Genomic DNA, 22733 nt, shown 5'->3' with positions numbered 1-22733 from the left:
GAAAGAAGCTTTGTGAAATGCAAATGGAGAATGTTAGCAGAAAAGTGTTAATTTCAAAGCAAGGGGTCATTGTGTGTGGTGATCAGAGGTCAAAGACTCTGACAGAGAGGGAGGATTGCATTTAAAGGAAGACCCCGTATGGGTAGTGCCCTGTCAGCTTGTTTTCTGTGAGGAGAAGCTATATGTATGGATTCAGGGAAAGATCCCTCATCTTTGGATTGTTTGGACTCTTACAGGGAAGGGTATCATAGTACATATATATATTTACCTGCTTTAACCTCTCAATAACTCTCACTTATTTTTCTTAGCTAATAAACCTTTAGTTAACTTACTATAGAATTGGCTATCAATGTCTTTGGTGTAAGATCTAGGACACCAATTGATCTAGGATAAGTGGCTGGTCTCTTGGGACTGGGAACAACCTGAATGTGGTGTGATTTTTGGTGTAAATAACCGTTTTTCACATAGTCCGTCTTGCCTGGGGGACAAGATAGACCTGAGTGTCTAAGGGGACTGTCTGTGACTCCACTATAAAACTATTGTAGTACTTTGGGAGTTCACATTTGGTACTGGGTGAAATCTGATTATAGACCACACCACCAGTTTGGGGTGTCTGCCATGTTTTCTGACAGTCTGCCCTGAGGAAGGCACTCACGGTCGTGAGCCACTCCAGACAGCACGACAGATGTTATCTATTGGGGGAAAGAAGCAATTGTATGTATGGAGACCCTGTCTGTCCTTCAGGGATTAATTTGTTTATATTGTACAAATGGAATAGTAATCACTATGTTGCACATGTGGTCATATGGAACTTCATAGCAACAGCTAGGATAAAGTTCAGATTCTCCTGCTCCAAAAGCAGAGTTCACTACCACCACCTGAGCTATAGGAGAATTTTCATTAGCTAGTACCAATATAGAGTCTATGACATAACCGAGCAGCTTATCTGCCAGTTGCACACACCCTAGCCACTTCATTACAACAGTCTACAAAGTTGAGCGAAACAATATAGAAATCACTAGGGTGAGAGATGGTCCTAGGTATTTCTGGGGGACACGTCTACAGCCTTTTCATGGCATCCCCCAGGAGTACTATAAAAATAAAGCAAAAGTAGACAAAATGCAAAAGACAGGCTTGTGTTCTAATCAACACTCAGCCCCAAAGTGCTGTCCTCCAAGGGGGCTCTTTTCAGATCCAGCGCCTAAACTCTAGCATTGGGGCTGGTTTTCAAGATGCTGCATTTTAATAGTGAGGGGTTATGGCAGTGAAAAGGGATATCCTCTTCTACCTAGCTACAACCTTGAATCACATGTCATCTTGCTTCAGGAGACACATTCCACCATTGATATTCAACTTTCAGTTCCAGGCTACGCTGTCATTGGCTCATCATCATCACAAGCAGTATGGGAATAGCATATTTCATTAGAGAAGGACTGTCCATTTTTGCTATAACCACATGTGATCCAAATGACATCACAGAATGGCAGGCAATAAAGATGAATGACCGTATGCTGATTAATGTCTACAAATCTTCATCAGTTAACTAACCAACCACTGATCTGCCCACCTTTCTGGGTCCTTCCATTTACAGTAGTGACTTCAGTTCCCACCATGCCAATTGGGGATACCCTGACAACAATGCAGCAAAGAGAATCTAATGGAGTTGGCATCAGTCACTGACCTGCAACTCCTCTATGACCCAAAGTGAACACCAAGTTTTCACAGTAACAGATGACCAATGGGTTCTTGACCATCACTTTTTCATCTTCTGGGTAACTGCTGTCAATGGTAATAGAGAAGAAGGTGCTTGAAGCTTTCCTGAAGTCTCAGCATCAGCCATCTTTCATCACCAAGGGTCTGCAGATGTCAACAACAAACAGCTTATGGAAGGTCCAGGGGCATTTTCTGAAAGCTTGGTGGAAGGTCTTTCCAGCAGAACTAAAGATGTCTCTCAGCGAACTGGCTGAGCTGGACTTGACATGTGCAGCCAGTATAAATGACTCCTACCAAACCTTCTGCAAATTAGTTCAGACAGCTGCTAAGAAATCAACCCCTAGAAGCTATTACCAACCGTATATCCCCCAGTGGTCAACAGAGGCGATTAAGCTTGACCAGGAATTGAAATCTGCTGGTAATGAACAGAAGGCCATTAATAAGACCAATGAACTTATTCAACTGCTGGATCAAATCAGGAACAATTGACTGGAGAGAGAGGGCTTTTTTACTCACTGTAGCTGGAAAGACCACCAAAAGACTTTCTGGAGACCCAGCCTTGGCACAAAGAAGTTTCCAGTCACTGCAAATGCTATTCCATCCGGGCTAATGGCTGTATACAGAACTTGCATAAGTCTTTCAGACGTGGTCAAAACTGAGGTTAAAGAGAGGTGGCAGGCTCCTGCTGTGGATTCAAAATTGATGGCTCCTTTTTTAGACAAACACTGGACCAGGCCATAAAGCTAATGAAAACACTAAAGGCTGCAGGCCTAGATTATATCCATATGGAGTCCTTACTTCAGGTAGACCAAAAATCTGGCACAGGGCAAAGTTGTAGGCATTCCAAAACCAGGAAAACAGCTGGAAGATCTCAAGAGCTATTCACCAATCTCAGATGAACAATGGTCCAACAGCTATGTCATCGCAGAGTGGCAGTAACTGTGGGATAGAAAGACAGGAACGCTGATGAATCTCAGCTGCCCTAATTTACACCTCCCTGTCTGCAAACTGGAACACAGATCCCAGAATAGGCTTAATAGACTTCTGACTGGATTAAACCAAATGTCTGCATTGTGGTAGCCACTCTGGCCATTCCAATCTTCACAGTGCACCTATAAGGCAGGAATGCAGAGGGTCAAACGTGGTGAAAGAGTACACAGTTAGATGATTGGGGAGTGCATTGCAACACCTTGCTACTCTCAGTGATGCAGCAATTAGATGGCTGAACAATCTAGATATCAGCTTGAATGATGCATATGAAAGAAGAATAGGACCTTTTAAAAAAAATCTCCAAGTTGCTCTTTAATAAATGTACCCTAGATCTTTATAACCAAATAATATTATTGAGGATCTCTTTATTTTTCCAATTTTGTCCAATGTGAAGAAGGTTAGATTTTGTTTAAAAAATAATTAAAATGTTAGATTAGATTTTCCAGAATTGTCCTGTTTGGAGAATGTTAAATTAACGCATGGGTGCATGACTAAATGAAGAGGTTATCAGTGACTGGGCATTAATAAAATCAGAGGGGTGTAGAATTCCTTTTGCTTCATATAGGGCTACTGTTTGTTGGATCTCTTTGGTACCATGCAGCTACAGTACATAAAGTTTTTAATAAAATTGGAAGTACCCAGCCCACCATTTGCCACTGGCCTAAACAATATTCTTGGGTTCCCGTTGAAGCAGCCCTGCTTTCCCACATAAATGGTTGCTGTAGAGTGAAGAAATAATTCAAAATGTAGAAACAAGCCTTTATCAATACTGACCGACAGGGAATCTTTTTATCTTCTCTGATGGGGGACGGAGGATGCACACATTTTCGGTTATAATTATTATCTTCCTAGAAGAAATATAATAATTAATGCTTCAGTTTTTGATGTCCTGTAATTAGAATGCTTTAGAACTGTAAAGAAAGTTGGTCTTAATGAAGAGGCTGAAGCCAGAGAAAGATACTTAACAAAGAGGTGAAGTAAAGTGCCATTGGAGATCTCATTAGAGATCAATTAGAGATCAATCAATAAGTTCATAGCAGACAATAGAGTGGAAATAACAGTTCACGAATAACTTACATAAGCTAACCAAATATAAGAGAACATAAGCTTCAGTGTGTCTCTTTATGAAAGTACAGATCAATCCAGCTATCCCAATTTGAACAGAGTCAGTTCAGCTCATAGTATACTCTTATTATTCCATCTCAGCCTTTTCAGGAGATGAGCAATAAGCACCCACTGTTTCCATGTTACTAGTTTTGGCAAGACCCATAGAATGCTCATAAAAATAGTCTGCCTAGAAGATACCTTACTCTGAAGCCGTTCATCAAAGTGGTCAGTGGGAATCCTAGGCAAGAATCCTTGGAATCCTAGAAAACCCATCTGTCATCTACTCTAGTCCCCCCCACAAATCATTTTTCTACCCCATTCTTAAACATCCCTAGTGATAGTGCAACAATAAAACCTTTCAGGTCATTCCACATACCTGAAAATTTCACTTATTTTGAAGAATATTGTTCTGAAGACTAACCTAATGCATATATCTGGTTCCTTTTAGTTCTTTTCATTTCCTATAGGGACATTATCAACCGCTAGAAGTAAACCCTTCTCCTCCTCTATATTTCTATGTCCCCAAATAGATCCAGGGGAATTTGCACAGCCTTTTCTGCAACAGGAATATTTTGGGGGAAATTCACATGATTAGACTTTTCTCTCACCATCCTCTTGTCTCAGTCCAATTCTCTAAGCATGTCCTTAGAATGCCCTTCATCCCACCTCATAGTTCTCCTCTTCATGTCTCCAGTTCTAAGGATTTCTCTATTCAAACTATCAGTTTGATCCAAAAGCCCATTGAAATTACATGGAAACTTTCCATTGATTTTGATAGACATAGGACATAGGTGATCAACACTGCACACAGCACTTTAAATAATGTCTGACAAATTTCTTATAGGCCCTGCCATTTTCTGGGGTAAATCTAAGAAACACAATAGAACTGGATTCCTAGTATTCATTTCAGTGCATATGACAAAAAGAAACAATTGATCTGAAAGCATTTAATCAAAGCAATCTAAAACTAAATCTACTGTATCCTCTGGTGAGCCAAATACATCATAATGTTCTTGTTCAAATCGGTGTGTTGTAAGGATCACTGCTTGGAGCTCTCCAAGAAGCGTATTGCTTTGGAAGGATATATGGGTCATATGAAGAGAAATCAAGACGACAGCATTGTTTTAGGAGGAAAATGATAACCGTGAAAAGGATAGGCAGCAGGGCTTGAGCTGTCATTTTGTAAATACCTAGCCAGACTGGGAATCAGGACACCTGCTTCTCCTCCCAGCTCTGTTGCCACAAATTTAATCTGCCCCCTTGGGCAAGTCTTTTGATCTCTCAGCACTTCAGTTTTTCTAGCTGTAAAGTTGGGATAGTGTTGCTTATCCAACTTCAAGAAATGCTCTGAAATGTACAGATCAAAAGTATTTTATAATGTCTAGGTATTGTTACTACTGAATGGCTGTGTCTCCTGTGGCAGGGCACTGCTGGGGATTTGGAGAAATGGATTGGGGCTGGTAAATAGCCTAGGTTTGCCTAATCACTGACTGCACCTGCCAGCCTCATTAGGTAGGAGCTATAAGGCTGGGAGGAAGTGAGTGAAAAGGGCCACGGAGACCAGGAGGCTCAGGGAGAGGTAGAAGCCTGTTACTCTGTTGCTGACCAAGCCTGTATTAGGCCAAGCCATTGTAAATAGCCTGTATATAGTAGGAAACTCGTGGTGGGAAACAGACACAAATAAAGGGCATGGGAGTTGCACCAGCTTGGAGTGTCCCTGAGTCTTTCAGGAGCGGAGCCAAAGAGCTGGATATGCAGGGGTGCAACAGGCCCCCTGTTACACAGTGGGGGGCTTATCCAGGATCTGAAGCCACTGCCAAGGAGTGGCAACTCGAGTACGGAGGGCACCATGCAATGGCTCGCTAAGCAGCAGGAGGAGCTGCAGAAGACCCTGCAGGCTTTCCAGCAGTCCAACCAGGCTGAGAGACAGGCCTTACTCACCTGGCAGGCCGAGCAACAAAAGATCCTCCAGGAATTCATCCAGGAGCAGGCCAGTGTAGAACAGCAGCTCCTGCACCGGTTGGTGAGTCCCTCAGGAGGAGATGGCAACCGTGCACCAGAGCTGGGACTCTGTAAAATGGGCCACGACAACCCCGATGCCTTCCTATGTTCTTTTGAATGGGTAGCCATGAGTGCCACATAGGACAAAGCGACCTGGCCCCTAAGACTGGCCAGAGAGGCACAGGAAGTCTACATGGCTCTAAGTAATGAACAGGACAAAGATTACGAGGCCATGAAGGTGGCGGTCCTGGACCGGATGGGATTGTCTGCAGAGAAGTACAGGCAAAAGTTTTGGGTGGCCCAGTGGACAGGGAGTTTGCGACCCTGCGTTTTTGCCCAAAACTTACTGGGTCACGCAGTGGTTAAGGCCAGACACCCAGACAGTGGAAGAGATAATGGACAGGGTGATTCTGGAGCAATTTGTGCAGAAAACATGAGAGTCTGGGTCTGGCGGCACCAGCCAAGGACCACAATTAAACTGGCTGAGGAATACGCCGAGGCAGACTTTCCTCGAAGGGATGAGCAGACAGGCCAGGACCTGGACTCAGGGAAGAAATTCCAAGAACAGCCCCCCAACCCCTGGGAGGAACCCAGAGAAAAAGAAGAAGGCGGCTAAGGGAGCCCCTAGTTGCCCGGGCCAGTTGGTCTGCTGGTGGTGTGGGCAGCCAGGACACAAATGCAGAGATTGCCCAGAAATGGAGTGTGGGCTAGCCGAATTCTGTGGCTGGATAAATGGTGGAGGGAGGAAGCAGGGGCGAGGACTGGCCACCATTCCCGTGAGGGTGGGAAGGAAGCCCCAGGGGCTTCATGGACATGGCCTCGGCCCACTCTCTCATTTAAAGGATGCTGGTGAAGCCCCAGTGGTTAATCGCCGGAGCAAGAATGATGCTTAAGTGCATCCATGGGATTGGAGGCCCTACCCTGTGGCCCAGGTGTTCCTGGAGGTTGGGGGCCGGTTTGCCTGGCAATGGGTAGGGATCATAGAAGGGTTGCCATACCCGTGATACTGGAGACAGATTGGGGCCCCTTCCCAAAGAGGAAAGGAGGCCATAGCAGGGGATGCGCCAGCAGAAAAGGGGTGGAGACCCCCTTGAAAAGAGGGGAAGCCCCTATGACCCCTGACCCCAGTGAGGGGGCGGACCCAGGTCCCCAGGGGACAACAGAGAAAATCCTAGACAACAAAGCCAGAGTGAAGAGGAGAGAGAAGGAGAGGGACCGAGGGAACGTCCCATTGTAGAATCCCAGGGAAAGGGACCTGAGGATGAGATGGGGGAGGGCCCCAGGGAATGCCTGGAGGGGAAACCTCCAGGCAGGGACAGCCAGCCCCCCATGGGCTGGGGGACTGGGTATGGGAACTATACCAGAGGGCCCGGGCAAGGTACAGACTCACCCGGCTCCCCTGCTGGACAAAAAGGGGGAGCAGCTGGGAGGGCAACAGAAAGGCTGTGACTGGTGCGAGGACCTGTGGGTAGCCATAGACCTGTGGGGCAGGCCACTCCCTACCCAGTGTACATTTTGTGGCTGGAAGATGGACCAACCCAGTGAGAAAGACCCCCGGGACCTCCCAGTGGGCAGTAGTAGGCTTCCCGAGCGCAGCCTCTTAGGCAGGGGGAGAAGGGGCCGGATCAAGCCCCCCCAGCGGTTGCTTAATGGGGGAGGTCTGTGGCAGGGAGCTGCTGGGGAAGCCTCAATCAGCTCCTGCCACTCCAGCCCCAATCAGGGGAAATGGATTGGGGCTGGGTAAATAGCCTAGAATTGCCTAATCACTAACTGCACCTGCCAGCTTCATTAGGCAGGAGCTGTAAGGCTGGGAGGAAGAGAGTGAAAAGGGCCGCGGAGACCAGGAGGGAAAGGAGGCTCAGGGAGCGGTAGGAGCCTGGTACTCTGTTGCTGACTAGGCCTATATTAGGCCAAACCATTGTAAATAGCCTGTACATAGTAGGAGACTGGTGGTGGGAAACAGACACAAATAAAGAGCACGGGAGTTGCACCAGCTTGGAGTGTCCCTGAGTCTGTGAGGAGCGTGGCCAAGGGGCTGGATATGCAGGGGCACCACGGGCCTTCCGTTACAGTCCTCAACACATCCACACAACTCTTTTTGCGATTAAAGATGTGCTAAGGCTGGAGCCTCAAAACTGAATCATTTAAACTTTTAGTGGTGAAGATGCTTCAGATTTGAATCCCCAGACACATTCAGTTTTGAGAGAAACCCAGGGAAAATATTTGTTCATTCCTCGTATTAACTACAGATAGCTCTGTGATTATCGCCTTCTCCACTTCAGTTATGTGGATTGTGGAGAGATTGACAATGCTTTCTGATAATGGCCTTCTTCTGGGTGACAGCTGTATTGCAAATGATCAGTACTGAGCAGTGTGTATTGTACGTAGTAGAGCTGGTCAGAAAAAAAATTGGAAAAGATTTGCCAACACTTGATTGAAATTAGAAAAATGTTGGTGAGCTGTAATACGTGAATGGTGTAACAAGTGAGTTGGCAGTGCTTTTCTATTGACTTCTACCATTTGCATGTGTTGGATTCAGCAGGGACTGTTAATTAACTAAGTTAATTAACTAAGCCATAAGGGTGGGAATGATTCTTTAGCCAGAGCGAATTAGAGTATGAGATGGAGAAACCGTAGAAAAAAAGGCTGGGAAGAAAATTTAGGCTGACACATTATTTGAGTTATTCCTAAATACAAATGAGTAAGTTTGAATCATAGAATATCAGGGTTGGAAGGGACCTCAGGACGTCACCAACCCCCTGCTCAAAGCAGGACCAATCCCCAACTAAATCATCCCAGTCAGGGCTTTGTCAAGTCTGAACTTAAAAACCTCTAAGGGTTAAGGAAGAAGATTCCACCACCTCCCTAGGTAACGCATTCCAGTGCTTCACCACCCTCCTAGCGAAAAAGTTTTTCCTAATATCCAACCTAAACCTCCTCCACTGCAACTTGAGACCATTACTCCTTCTTCTGTCATCTGCTACCACTGAGAACAGTCTAGAGCCATCCTCTTTGGAACCCCCTTTCAGGTAGTTGAAAGCAGCTATCAACCACCACCCCCCCCCCATTCTTTTCTTCTGCAGACTAAACAATCCCAGTTCCCTCAGTCTCTCCTCATAAGTCGTGTGTTCCAGTCCCCTAATCATTTTTGTTGCCCTCTGTTGGATGCTTTCCAATTTTTCTACATCCTCCTTATAGTGCGGGTCCCAAAACTGGACACAGTATTCCAGATGAGGCCTCACCAGTGCTGAATAGAGGGGAACGATCACGTCCCTCGACCTGCTGGCAATGCTCCTGTTTATACAGCCTAAAATGCCATTAGCCTTCTTGGCAACAAGGGCACACTGCTGACTCATATCCAGCTTCTCATCCACTGTAACCCCTAGGTCCTTTTCTGCAGAACTGCTGCCTAGCCATTCGGTCCCCAGTCTGTAGCGGTGCATGGGATTCTTCCATCCTAAGTCCAGGACTCTGCACTTGTCCTTGTTGAACCTCATCAGATTTCTTTTGGCCCAAACCTTTAATTTGTCTAGGTCCCTCTGTATCCTATCCCTACCCTTCAGAGTATCTACCACTCCTCCCAGTTTAGTGTCATCTGCAAACTTGCTGAGGGTGCAGTCCATGCCATCCTCCAGATCATTAATGAAGATATTGAACAAAACCAGCCCAGGACCTACCCTTGGGGCACTCCGCTGTCGGCTGCCAACTAGACATGGAGCCATTGATCACTACCTGTTGAGCCCGACGATCTAGCCAGCTTTCTATCCACCTTATAGTCCATTCATCCAGCCCATACTTCTTTAACTTGCTGGCAAGCATACTGTGGGAGACCGTATCAAAAGCTTTGCTAAAGTCAAGGAATAACACGTCCACTGCTTTCCCCTGCACTAAATACTGGGGGCCATAAAATGGTTAATTATAAACGAATATATGACAATTTACACCACCTGAGGTTAGGACCCAGTATGAGTATCTTTCATTCTAGTAGGGTGGGAACTCCATCTGCTGACATAAAGCTGTCATCATGTTTTAGTTTTTATAAGGTTTGTTGTAGAAAGATGGGAAAAAGGGCACTGACAAGTAGCAGCTTTGGGCATAAGGTGAGAGATGGTCCATTCATTGCCAGACCTCTTACAAGGAAAAGAAAAAAATCCCTGTCAGCTACTCAAGGAATAATAAACCTGATAGATCAAAGCAAAAAAATCAGAAGAAGAGACTGACAAGGTGGGTGAGTTAATACCATTTATTGGACCAACTTCTGTTGGCGAGAGATTTGACAAAGTGTCAATCTTACACAGAGCTCTTCTTCTGGTCTGGCAAATGTACTCAGAGTGTCACAGCTAAATACAAGGTGAAACAGATTGTTTAGCATAAGTAGTTAACACAAATTTCAAGGGACCATTTAAGATCAAGTGGTCCATAACACCCCTCCGGTCACTGGGGGAAAGGAGGGAAAAGGATGGGGGAAATGGAGCTTGGGCGAGGGGGTGTTGGTGGGTTACAGTTTTAGTGCACTGGGTGAAGTACACCACAAGCTGTGACAGGCATGTGTAGGACCCATGGATCTTGGTCCAATAAAAGACATTACCTCACCCACCTTGTCTCTCTAATATCCTGGGGCCAACATAGCTACAACAACACTGCAGAAGAAGAAGTGAAACCCGGTATATAGGAAAAGCCATGGAAAAGATTAAAATGATGCCAGAGGTGTAAATGTTTTTCTTTTCAGGAAGCGAGAAATGGCCTGGGGTTAAGGAAAACATTTTATTAGAAACAAGTGAGGAGTTATGTCAGTTTCCTTTTGTACACAGAAATCCCACATAACAAGGAAAATTCTCTGCTACAATGGTGGTTTCCTTTGGACTCTCATTAGCTACAAACCATAATGACCACAAATGTTCTAGGACCCGTTTGGTGCCAGAAAATTCTCTGGTGAATTGCACTTCATTTCTGCTGATCTGCATCTACCATCTTTTGGATGATGTATGAAAAAGAGATTCTGACCACTTGTCTGGTACTTTCGTGAGTGTCGATCCTCATGCCCTGGCCAAATTCCAATTTGGGTAATTACATCTGCATTACTGAAAAATTCCCATCTAAGTTCAGTTAGATACATCAGTCTGCACTTTCTGTCCTCAGGCCTGATCCTGCACTGAAGCCACTGACTTCAACAATAAAACAGGCCCCTAACCTACTGGGTGTTAACCCATATTTTAACCCAGAGGTGGTGGAATTTTGGTGGATAATAGTTTATGCCTGTGTGTAATGTGTGTTTAAGCTTGCAAAGTGCTTTTGGACTCTTCAGGATGAACTGAGCCTATAAGTGTAAATTATATTCATATTGAAAAGAAGGGGGGGAATATGGAAGAAAAGTGTAGGGGAAGAAGATGACAAATGCTAGAATGAAAGGAAGGAGGAGGAATAAAAGGAAACCCTTCATGAAGGAGAAACAAACTTGTGGCGCATTCATTGTTAAATCCAAGCTACAGCAATAAATCTGTGAACTTCCTGTTATGAGAAAATATAAGACTGATGGTTCATATAAAACTTTTATTTTATTTTATTTTAAGGCTATTAGAGAATTATTGTGCATGTCCCTTGAAATACAGAGCAGAACTTTGGTTCCCATTATTCAGGAAAAAATAGTGCTTGGATGGCTGTCATGATATTCTTGCATGTATCTTTTATATAAAATGACAGTCTGGGAACATACATTCACAACTCCAAGGAAAATTGAGGTCTTATAGGAGTTTATATGCATGCTGAATTCATAGAAGATGTGTTTATTCATGTAAGTACTGAGGAAACTTACTTATTTACTAAATACTTGTACAAAGAACTGATCACATACAACTGGTATCATCAGTAGAACTGATACATTTCTTCCATTAAAAATGTATCTACTCTGATCTCAGTCATATATAATTCATGGATCATTGACATTATATTGTACCATTGTGTATTAAGGGACATTTTAATCTATGGATCATTGCAGTGATAAATTCTAATGGTACCTGGTCTACCAAGTCAATGCATATTGTACAGGGCAGCTTTTTAAGAATATTGCTGAAGAACGGAAACTATCGCTCGGGGATTTCAGAGAGAATGCCTAGATAAATTAGAGGAATTGATTGGTTTTCTATTTTGATTCATCATTATTTGTTGATGATTGCACTGTCAAACTAGGTGCCTCTTGTTGTTTTGCTTAATAAATCCAAATAAATACGGCTGGGGATTTGAATGGGAGTTGGGTGCCTAATTCATTTAGTTTTTTTAGAAAATGCCAACCTAAATAAATAGTCAGCAAGTCTAATCTATGGATTATTGGTAGGAGAGACCATAGCAAGGATTCTAATCAAATGTACTGACAAGTCCTCAATTATAACTGAGTCTATAATGGTTTTATACAATCAGTATAATGGAATTCATATATTTTAAGGACACTAGGGACCATTATGATGGTCTCGTCTGACCTCTAGCACAACACAGGTCATAAATTTCCCTTAGTGATTCCTGCATCAAGACAATAACTTCTGGTTGAGCTGGAGCATATCTCTTGGAAAGACCCACTGGTATAAAGTGTTTGTTTAGAACTAGTACTCTGGTTTTCTTTTTATAGTTTCAACATATATTTCTTAAAACCTTTGCAACACCGGATGCTACTCTATGAACTCCAGATGGTGGGACTTATCTAATCAGTAGTGATACTTTACTTACTAAAATTTTTCCTTTATAGCAAAAATAGTTCTTAGATTTTTTTTTTAAAAAGTATTTTGTTTGGTTTCTATATAGTACATCTAGATCTTAATTAAGATTTATTATCATTTTAGGGGGCAGTAACCCAGCATCATGGCTGAATTGGAAGCACTAAAAATATCATTAATGGAAAACATAGGACTAGATCGTAACTTGGGGAAGGTGCATGTACAGGGGAATAATGGCAACAAGAACCCCCTTCTATATGGGCTACCCAGACCTTGACTCTTTAAGCCTACTTACTCCCCAGAGGAACAGATGGGTGCGAAGGGGCAGAGAATTGACTCCTCTCCCAAACACACTGGCAAGCATGGGAAAGCCACTGCAGGGAGTGTTGTCATTGGCTGCTGGTGTAGGCCTGCAGCTATTGCTATCTTCTCCAAATCCTCCCCTCCACCCCCCTCCCCAGGAGAGCAGAGATGGGATTGTGCCTCAGGGGGTAGCATCTAACATCTATGCTGCAAAAAAAAGACCAGCGGCAGCAAGTCTCAGAGACCAGCATAACTGACTCAGGCTTGTGGGATTCGCTCTACGGAGCTAAAAATAGCAGAGTAGATGTTCGGGCTCATGCTGGAACCCAGGCTCTGAGATCCTCCTCTGCATAAGGTTTCAGAGCCCAGGCTCCAGCCTGACCCAAATGTCTACACTGCTATTTTTAGCCACTAGCACAGAGCTCCTTGGTTCTTTTTTTGCTGTGTAGACGTACCCTAAGTCACAGTGCTTCTTGGGACTACTCTGGAGAGCTTACATACCACACTTTCCACAAGGCTGTGCCCTAAATGTACAATTTAGCCCATAGACATTAATATCAAGATTTTCCTCAAAAACAAAACAATGTCTTTGTTTTTAATTTAAAAAAAAATAGTCCTAGGTAAGAGCAATTATTCACATAATTTGTTTTGCCCCCACATGCGGATTGCTAAAATACAATCACAACATAAGGGAAAAAAATTCAGATTTTGAGGTTTTCAAATTTTTCTTGAACGCCCCTAACAAAATTTTGGCTGTCATAGGTGTACTTAGTCTGGATGGATGACATGAAGACTAGAGCTGGTTGAAAAATTTCCAGTGCAACAGTTTTTCATCAGAAAATGCAGTTTCACCAAAATCAAAATATTTCACATGAATGTATCAGTTCTGATGATTTTTGATAGGAAATATTGAAATGCCTTGTTTCAATAAGATAAAAGTATTTTGTTTTGACTTTTTCTTAAAATATCAATGTTATAGCTATGTATATATTGTGAAAACACTCTGTCCTTGCCTCCGTGGATCCCATGTTTCCTGGCAGATTTCACTAGCCTCAGAAGCTCTTTGTGACCCTCCACGTAACCCTTCTCTCTCTAGGGACAAGGGTCACAGTCTACTGAGCCATTTTCATCATAAGCCAGCAAGGGAGGTGAGGAGAAGTTACCCTTCCTTGCACAGTCTCTGTTGTCTCTCAGTCTCAGTGATTAATCAGGGGGTGGGGAGCCCAGTCCCACCCTCTACTCCGGGCTCCTGCCCAGGGACCCTAATAGTATCAGCTATGGTAGCTGACCTTTTAGAAACATGACATGTACAATTCCCTGGGCTACTTCCCCCACAGCAGCCCTCACTTCCTCAAGCTCCACTTCACCCTTATCTCAGGGCCTCCTTCTTTGTGCCTGATATGGTGTGTACTACTCAACCTCTCCAACAGCACAACTTCCTCCCACAGCTCCTGACAGGCACACCCACCTGACTGGCTGGGAGGCTTTTAACTAGTTTCAGCCAGCCCCTGATTGTCTTCAGGTGTCCCAATCAACCTAGCATTCTCCCTGCCTTCTGGAAAGTTCTTAATTGGCCCCAAGTGTCTTAATTGACCTGGAGCAGCTGCCATTTCACTTATCCTGGTACCAGGGATTTGTTTAGCCTGGAGCTAATATATCTATCTCCCACTACTTTTCTATAGCCATCTGGCCTTGCCCCATCACAATATTTAATATTACTCAACCTGTAACTTGAGTCTTTCTTTATCTTTAGGAGAGGGTACTTTGTACCCCCATTACAGCTCTAAGGAACCCTTCAACTACTTTCCTCCAATTCACAGTCTCACTCCATGACAGCGCCCATATAATGGCCACCGGCCTATTATTTTTCATGATCATAGCACCCCTAGTTTTAACCTTCTATTTAAAGGGCCAGATTCTCTGGCTGTTATGCTCCCTTTGTGCTGCTCAGTTATGACAGTCTAGTCTGCTCAGGAGTGGATTCCTCCAGTGTTTGTGGGGGGAGGAGCATAAAACCAGTATGGCCTTTTTCTGTCCCTCACACTGCATAACTAATGGCACCGGGGCAAGGAAATGACATGGCCAGAGTGTGATACACTCTAGCTACTCCAGCTAGCGGTGTCTTTGAATGGAGCAGAAAATGTCTTGACTTGAGGAGCCTGCATTGCTGGAGACTGAGAGCCTTGAACATTGGAAAGCCATCTCATCTAGCACACAGGCTTTTAAAAAACAATTTTGGACTGGAGGTGCAATCAGGAAATAATATGTCCTATTTCACTCATGGCATTAGAGGCTGCAGCATAATGTAAAACTACTTTCACAGCAAGAAGGTTCAGAGAACTGACATGACTCTCTGTTTTATAATTCTGGAGAGTACTATGTAAAGATTTTATGCCCAAATGTAATAGTTTTGTTTACCCCCAATCACTGCTGCTTTTTCATTTGTTACTCCATGTGCATATGATTCAGAATGTACAGTAGTTAGTCATCTGTAATGAAAATAATGTAGCCTAGCTATTAAAAAAAAGGCAAGATGAAGGGGGAAAAAACATTTGCAACTAAGAAATTACAGTGAACAGATGGAAGTAGTGCCTAAATATGCAAAAACAAATTCATCCTAGTGTATACATAACCTTTGAGTATAAAAGAGTTACACCAAGGATGAATTTGACCTGGTTTTGATTTCTTAGTATCAACAGCTGGATTAAAAACAGCTGACTTCAACCTTTCTCGCTCTCTTTAGTTCTCCTTTGTAAACAAACAACTTTAATCAAGGTCAGCATTTCAGTTTATTGGTTTGCTCTCAACCATTTATTTTTCCTTCTCCCCTGATTGTAGGAAGCCAAGGAACAATCACATAGAATAACTGGCAAAGCAGCAACAGAAATGGGATGTTAGAGTGAATGGTCATTTGTATTTCAATGTTTGGATTAAACTCTACTATTAGCTTTTGCTTCTGTACCAGTAAAGTAAAACAGTGTCCTTCATCCTAAAAGAGCTCAGTGCCTTATAAACTTGACATCTGTATACAGGAATCACTCCATCAACCAGCCACTTCTGGGGTGGAATGTGATATATATTTAGGGCTTCTGATTTTTGGTTTTAATTGATAAACACCAATGCAACATCCCAATATTTAAAAAAAAGAAGAAGAAATTGGTGTTTATCGAATAAACACTAGAAATGGTTACTTGTATCCAAGTGCTTTTCTACAGGGAGTAGTAACGCAGACTCCGGAGGTGTGATTTCTAAAGCACACTAATGTTTTGCACATTAATTGGTTCATATAGATCCTAGTGCTGTTTGAAACAGTACTACATTGTAATATTCCCTAGTGTGTTTTAAAGAGATGACTGATTACAGTATATACTACTATAGTGAGTAATGTATGCAATATGCATTACTCATTACAGTATACATAAAGAGAGAGCCCTGAAAAACCCTGATTTTTGGACATCTAAATACAAATCAAAAACTGGTAAAAAAAAAAAAACCTCCACAATTAAATTAATAAACCCTGAAAAACCAAAACCTTATCTATATATTTTACAGAGTACAACAGCAGTATATAATAGATGTGAAGAAAAATGGCATATCCCATGAAACTCATTGTGGAAATTTACTGTAGGAAGGCACAATGTATTTGTATTCCAACTGGAATTTTTGCTAAGACACGAGCACTAACTCCTATTCCTGCAAAAATAGTACATGGGATGTTTAAGCGCCAGCTGTGATCAGTATCTCAGGTTTACATCTCATCTGAAGTGCATCATCTCCATCAGCACAGTGCCCGTTGAAGCACAGATGCAGTGTTCACTCGCAGGGAAATGGGATGCTTCCTAGCTTAGCAGGACCACTGCTTACTGCACCTGGAGTTTTCCTTGGAAGTTTCTGATCCAGACACTAGTCCTGCTCTAGTCAATTGGTGAGTTCTGGTGATAGCTCAGCCTGCAGTAATAAAACTGAGGAAGTGTACTCTCTTTGTGCAGTATATCTTCCTCTGACTACAACAGTAATCAGCCATTTATCAGTTAATCAGATCTCTGCAATCTATGTGCCAAATATGATTATATGACTGATGAATATATATAAAATGTAATTTTAGCCACCCCATTTTTGTACATTTTTCTCTTTCTGACCTTGCGAAAAATGGCTGCAGTTGAACGAAAAATGTATTTTATTTCTAGATAATGAACTATGCCAACTTCCATTTCTTATAGAATTCAATAGAAACTTGGTATATCAAGACATTTCCTACATCCTTATTTCCTTTCAGACTGTACGCTTTAATATACCCAAAGCCACAATCTTTTCTTATATCTCTTGGCTTCAGCAATTCCTTTTTCAATTTCTATTGCTTTTTGTTATGTGGCAGGGACTTTTGCTACTGAGCAGTACATTTAGTTTTCCACACATGTAGCTATGAGCTAAGAAATTACACCAATTTCTTGAGGCCTTCGGAGCTAAGTGATTTTAGCTCGATCTTTTTGAGCTATCAGCCCTTCCATTAGTGTTAGAGGATGCTTCAGTGATATTTACTTGTCATTCTGATCATGCAAATTCATTTTCTTCTTTTGCTTTGATGCTGATATTTTGAAACATGGGTCTCTGGAAGGGTGACACTTCCTACTGAAAGAGTCTAATTAAGATGTGCTAATACAGTAGCACATGGTTGTCATAATCCCCGAAAAGGTCCTACAGGAATATCTGATATTTTGAATTATTTCTGCTTCATAACACAGAGACACACCTGCCCTGTGTAGGGGCAATGTGTCCCTCTCCTGGTGTGCTCCAATCTCTCCTGGGCCTTCTTCGACTGCATGTCGTCTGCACTGCGCATAGGCAAGATTCACATTGCTCCCACCCAATGTCCTATCTTCCAAGCTTTATGCAGTTCCATGTGAGACATTTTAGGCAAATTATTTAATTAGGTAATCACATGTTTGCATATTATTTGCATATGACCATAAACTTCCGTTTGGATAACTGATGTTTTGGTGATAGTGAATGTTGTCAAACTGAGACTAGATTTCTCTTATAGGATTCCCTAGGTAGTGGATACAGGTGTGGAGAGTGTAGTATCTCACTGATGAGAAAGATCAGCTTCGACATAAACCCTTTATTTAAGAACAGAAACTATGTACAAATAGAAGGGAAAATTTTTTTACTACTGCTGTATTCTGTGTTCCTTTGTTTTCTCTGTCCCGGCATGAAACACCACACTGGAAAGCAATCAGGTGCATAGTGTACAGGAAGTGTGGCATCTCTACACTTCCTGGAGGATTTATTTTTTCTATTTCTCACTAAACTAAAACACTATTAAACAAACAAACTATTATAAATATAATAGGGTACTTAAAGACTGTTCACTTTGCTTTAACGCAACCCTAACATGTCTCAATCAGTCTCTTAGGGAATTTATCCAATCTCCTGTATTGCAAACCCTCCTTACACAAGTTATTGTCTGTGTCAGACTGGTCAGTCTCATAATCAATAACAGGATCCGTTTGTGAATTATTTTAAGCTTGTGTGTCTGTTCTCACTACACTTGTCTTTGCCAAGTTCTCAGGGATCTTGAGCAGATACTTACGAGTCCTTTGTAAAATTTTGCCTTTATCTGTGATCACTGAGTATGACCAAGGTGACGTTTCCTTGGTCACTCTAATTTTGCCAGTGCCCATCTTGGCAAATTCTTGAGTCTTTGTTTTTTAACTGTGGAAGAGGTCTTGTTCGTTTGTTGTAATATTTTGTCTTTTCATCACTATCACAGACTCCTTAGTCATCCTTTGTTTTTGTCCCATATCCGATCTATGGCAGTTGTAGAGGAGTTCAGAAGGTGGCCATCTACATTGGAGGGCAGGTAACTCAATAACTGAGTAGTGCAAAATATGGATCTTCTCTTGCATCTCTTTTTTTTTCTTTTTTTGGGGGCAAATTCTTCACTATACATACTCCACATTCAGCTAACCCATTGGCTTGAGGCTATGTGAGACTGGATGTCTCATGATGAAAGTCATACATATTAGCAAAGTCCAGGAATTCCCTATTCTTGAAAGGTCCGTTGTCAGTTATTTCTCTTCTTGAAATTCCATGATACGCAAATACAAATATAATATGCCTGACAACTGTTGGAGCTGTGGTGCCTTCGAGTGTGATTACTTCTGGAAATTGGTAATGTGGTCCATTATAAACAGCTGATCATGTCTTCTCAGGCTGAACATATCATTCTGACTTTGTCCCATGGGATTGCCACTTATTCACACAGTATCATTGGTTCTTTCTGCCGGGAATCTCTGTACTTCAGACATGTTTCACACCTGCTCACTTACTTCGATGTCCATATTCATCTGTAGTCAGAATACAATTTCTCTAGCTCTCCCTTTTTGATCTGGTCTTTCCCAGGTGCCCTTCATGGATTGGTTCCAATATTTTCCTTTTCATCAATGTGGGAACCATGATCTATGTTCCCTGTATTCTCATACTCATGAGCAAGACCAACTTAAAGATAAAGCTTTCATTAAGAAAGGAATCTCTGCTCAAGTCAGCTCTCCCTCCCAACAGGTGCCTATGACTTCTCCCCCACCACCCTCCTTCTACACAAACCTTAGATTAAATTGGAGGCTCAGTCCTTCATGACTTCACAACAAGTGCCCTGATCCAAACTTTCTTAACAGCTGCTGAGATATTCCCCCACCAACCTCCCAAAGTTGCTTCCCAGCCGAGCTGTCAAATCTATCCATGAAATTTGCCTTAGATACCGCATCTCTTACTTCACCCACACTCTCCAAAACTATGGGACAGTTACAGTGTAGGAAATCTATGCACATTCTGCACAGACAGTGGTTCTACTGATACCACTTTTTATGTTCATATTATATTTTAAGATTTTCATACAGTTGTTAGCTCTGGTCTTTTGGAGAGAGATATATATATTAATATTTGCCCTTGCAGTTCTCGTGTTGATTTGGCATACAGGTGCTCTTTGGGAGATAGCTGTCAATGATAGTTGTTGTGTATATAATCCAGACTGTATGTATAGTGCCCTTCACATAATAGGGATTTTAAGCTATCTAGGAATCTGATGATCGACTTGGAAATTTCTATGCTTTCTGACTGTCTTTTTTTAAGCAATGCAACGTTATTTGAAGGAAACCTTGCATTGAAGAAAAAGCAGCAAACAGAACTGGTTGGCAGAAAATTTTAAATAGTTTTTCAAAAATGCCCCTTTCCCCTCCGATTTTGAAATTTGAAACTTTGTTAAAATGTTGGACTCCAAAAAATGTCAAACGGCTCAATAGTTGGTCAAAGTATCTGGGGGAAGGGGAGAATTGTGAACATGTAATAAAAAAGTTCTCATTTTTAATTTTTTACATATTAAATTGAAACTTCAAAATTTTGACCAGGTCTAGAAGAAACTGAATCAATTCAATGCAGTTACAAAGCTATAGCAACAGCATTTCTGTCATATACCTCTCTATGTGCAGCTACTCCAGATCTCACAACAAAAGGGCTGTGCTAAAAAGGCATTGTTAATAGTTTGTTCTAGAAAACACCTGTTCCTTTCTGCTGCAGGAGTAGAATATTTGTTTTTATACAGTTACTTGCAGGGTGACTATCACGGGACATCAAAATGCTGAGAGGTCAAAATACAAAATCTTTAAAATGTAAAGGAAAACCAACCAACCAAATACAATGCACAGCTAGACAATATATAAACCTCTAGCCTACCCCAGGGAGAACAATTCAATTCCTAACTAGTTATAGGAAGGGGGAAAGCAAAAGGGTAGTTATGTAGAAATTGTAGAAAGGAGACAAAAGTAGTCAGAGATAGTCCAGGTGAAATAAAAAGGATCTTGTAGGTAGACCTAAAGGGGCACCAGTGGGAAAACACTCCCACAATATTGCCAACCCCAACCATTTCAAAATCATGAGTGAGGCCATCAAAAGTCCTGAGATTGGTCAAAAAAGGAGATTTTTAAAAAACAATAAATGATGGGTTCTTTTTATCTCTTCTGAATTCCAGAGCTTTTTAGGAATCATGTTTTCCAGTTTCCTCTGCCACCATGAGGGCTAGAAACTTACTTTAAAAAAGGGAAGAAGAAAAAGCAAGTAAGAAAAGAGAGAGCTGAGATTTATCATGCAATCACAAGCCTCTAGAATCTGGGGCATTAAGAAAAACACCAAGCATCACAATATTTTAAATTAAAGCACAAGAGTTGGCATAAGCAAGTTCCACAATTGTGCACCCTCAGAAAACAAAGACCTGCCCCTTGTTTAATTCTAGGGACTAACAGCCTACCCACATTGGCAATCAGAACTGCCAGCCAGGAGCCTATCTAAGAGGTGATTGCTCTTCAACAGAATTACTGCAGTTTGTACAGCTGTAGTTTGTTCTAAGCAGAATGTGACAACTGAAGGATTCTGCAGCATAGTAGCTTGTGTCTCCTTTAAGTGCTTAAGGAAGCAAGGCATAAGGATTGAATGCTGCTCTTTCAGTGCCAGGAGGGTGCCTAACGGACACTTGGTGTGCAACAGAGCAAGCACTCTGCCCTGAAAGGGCTCATGTTCTGCAGCTAGGTTCTGTACATGAGAATCTAATCATAGTTTGCAGCAGGGAACAATGTGAATTTTTAAAAGATGGAAGCCAGAGGCACTGTAACCTAGCACCGTGCAGTGTGAAATAAATGTTGTTAAACTCTCTCCCCATGCAATCTCCCAACGAGCTTAATCATGCAGTGTACCCAGATAGCTGGCCTCTGAGGAGTCCTCTCCACGTTATAATAAATATAAAGATGAGCTGCCTGAATCCTGTCACTATGAGAACCAAGCAAGAAATCAGACTGACTGTCAAAGACGGTAAAGTAGCCTTACAAGTTAGTCCTCTCTACCTAAAAGCCAGGCTTTGTAATTTACAGTGGTTCATATCAATTTATTCAGGCCTCCTTCAGTTGAAAGCAGATGTTTCATTTATACCTTAATGCTCCAAAGACTCATGTAATGAGTCAGAAATCAATTCTTTTTCCCTCCCCTCTCCACAAAATGAACAATGGTATTATACCTATAAGGCAGTGAGCAAATGGAAAAATTATTCTGCCTTGCCTAAAATCTCAGTGCAAGCGGGATGCAAGCAGAGATTGGATTTATTTATTTTGTTAGATTAGCATAACATAGCTCTTGTGACTCATGAGGCAACCCAGTGTTTCTACCACTCTGTCTAATTTTGACCGATTCCGTTATTTACATCTCTGGCTTACAAAAAATACATTAGTTTACAAACGGGAATAACATAACCTGTTGTGGCTTGACGGGGCACACCTGTCATTTCACTTAGCAACCATTATATGGGGCTTTTGACATTTTTCTGTTTTTTCCCCTTGTGCTGTAGACATATCCTGTTCTATCTGTACTCTACACTATCAGTAAAAGTTCAGCACTCTCCAGCAAAAGGGAGTCTGAGCTGAGAATAGCTGCTATATGTGTTTCTCCAGATATGCTAATGAGCGTAGAATAAAGGCCTGAATAGATAGGGTTCTGCTAACTGATTTTATAGCTGGAAATAGCCTGGCTCTCCCAGTCCTGGGCCTTTCCTAAGCAGAAACGATCAGTCATGTTATATATTTTATGATAATTGTGTGATGTCTCTATCATCCGTGGTGACTAGGCTTATCTCACCAAATTTATTTCACTTGTGACCTTGGCCAGGTGTCAGCCCAGGCACCCAGAGATGAAAGGCTAATATATTAACTCACTATAACATCTACCACTCCTTTCCTGTCTCCTGGCATGGTATCTGTGACTCTCAGACTTCAAACCCGAAATTAACCTTGGCAATATCACACCAAGAAAAGGTCTCGCAGTCCCTGAATAGGTCAGTGGCCCTCCCAGCTTTCCTTTGGCTCCTTTGAAACCTGAGTG

This window comes from Caretta caretta, chromosome 1, assembly GCF_965140235.1.
Source record: "Caretta caretta isolate rCarCar2 chromosome 1, rCarCar1.hap1, whole genome shotgun sequence".
NCBI lineage: Eukaryota > Metazoa > Chordata > Testudines > Cheloniidae > Caretta > Caretta caretta.
The sequence above is the reverse complement of the archived record's forward strand: the minus strand, read 5'-3'. Positions refer to the sequence as shown.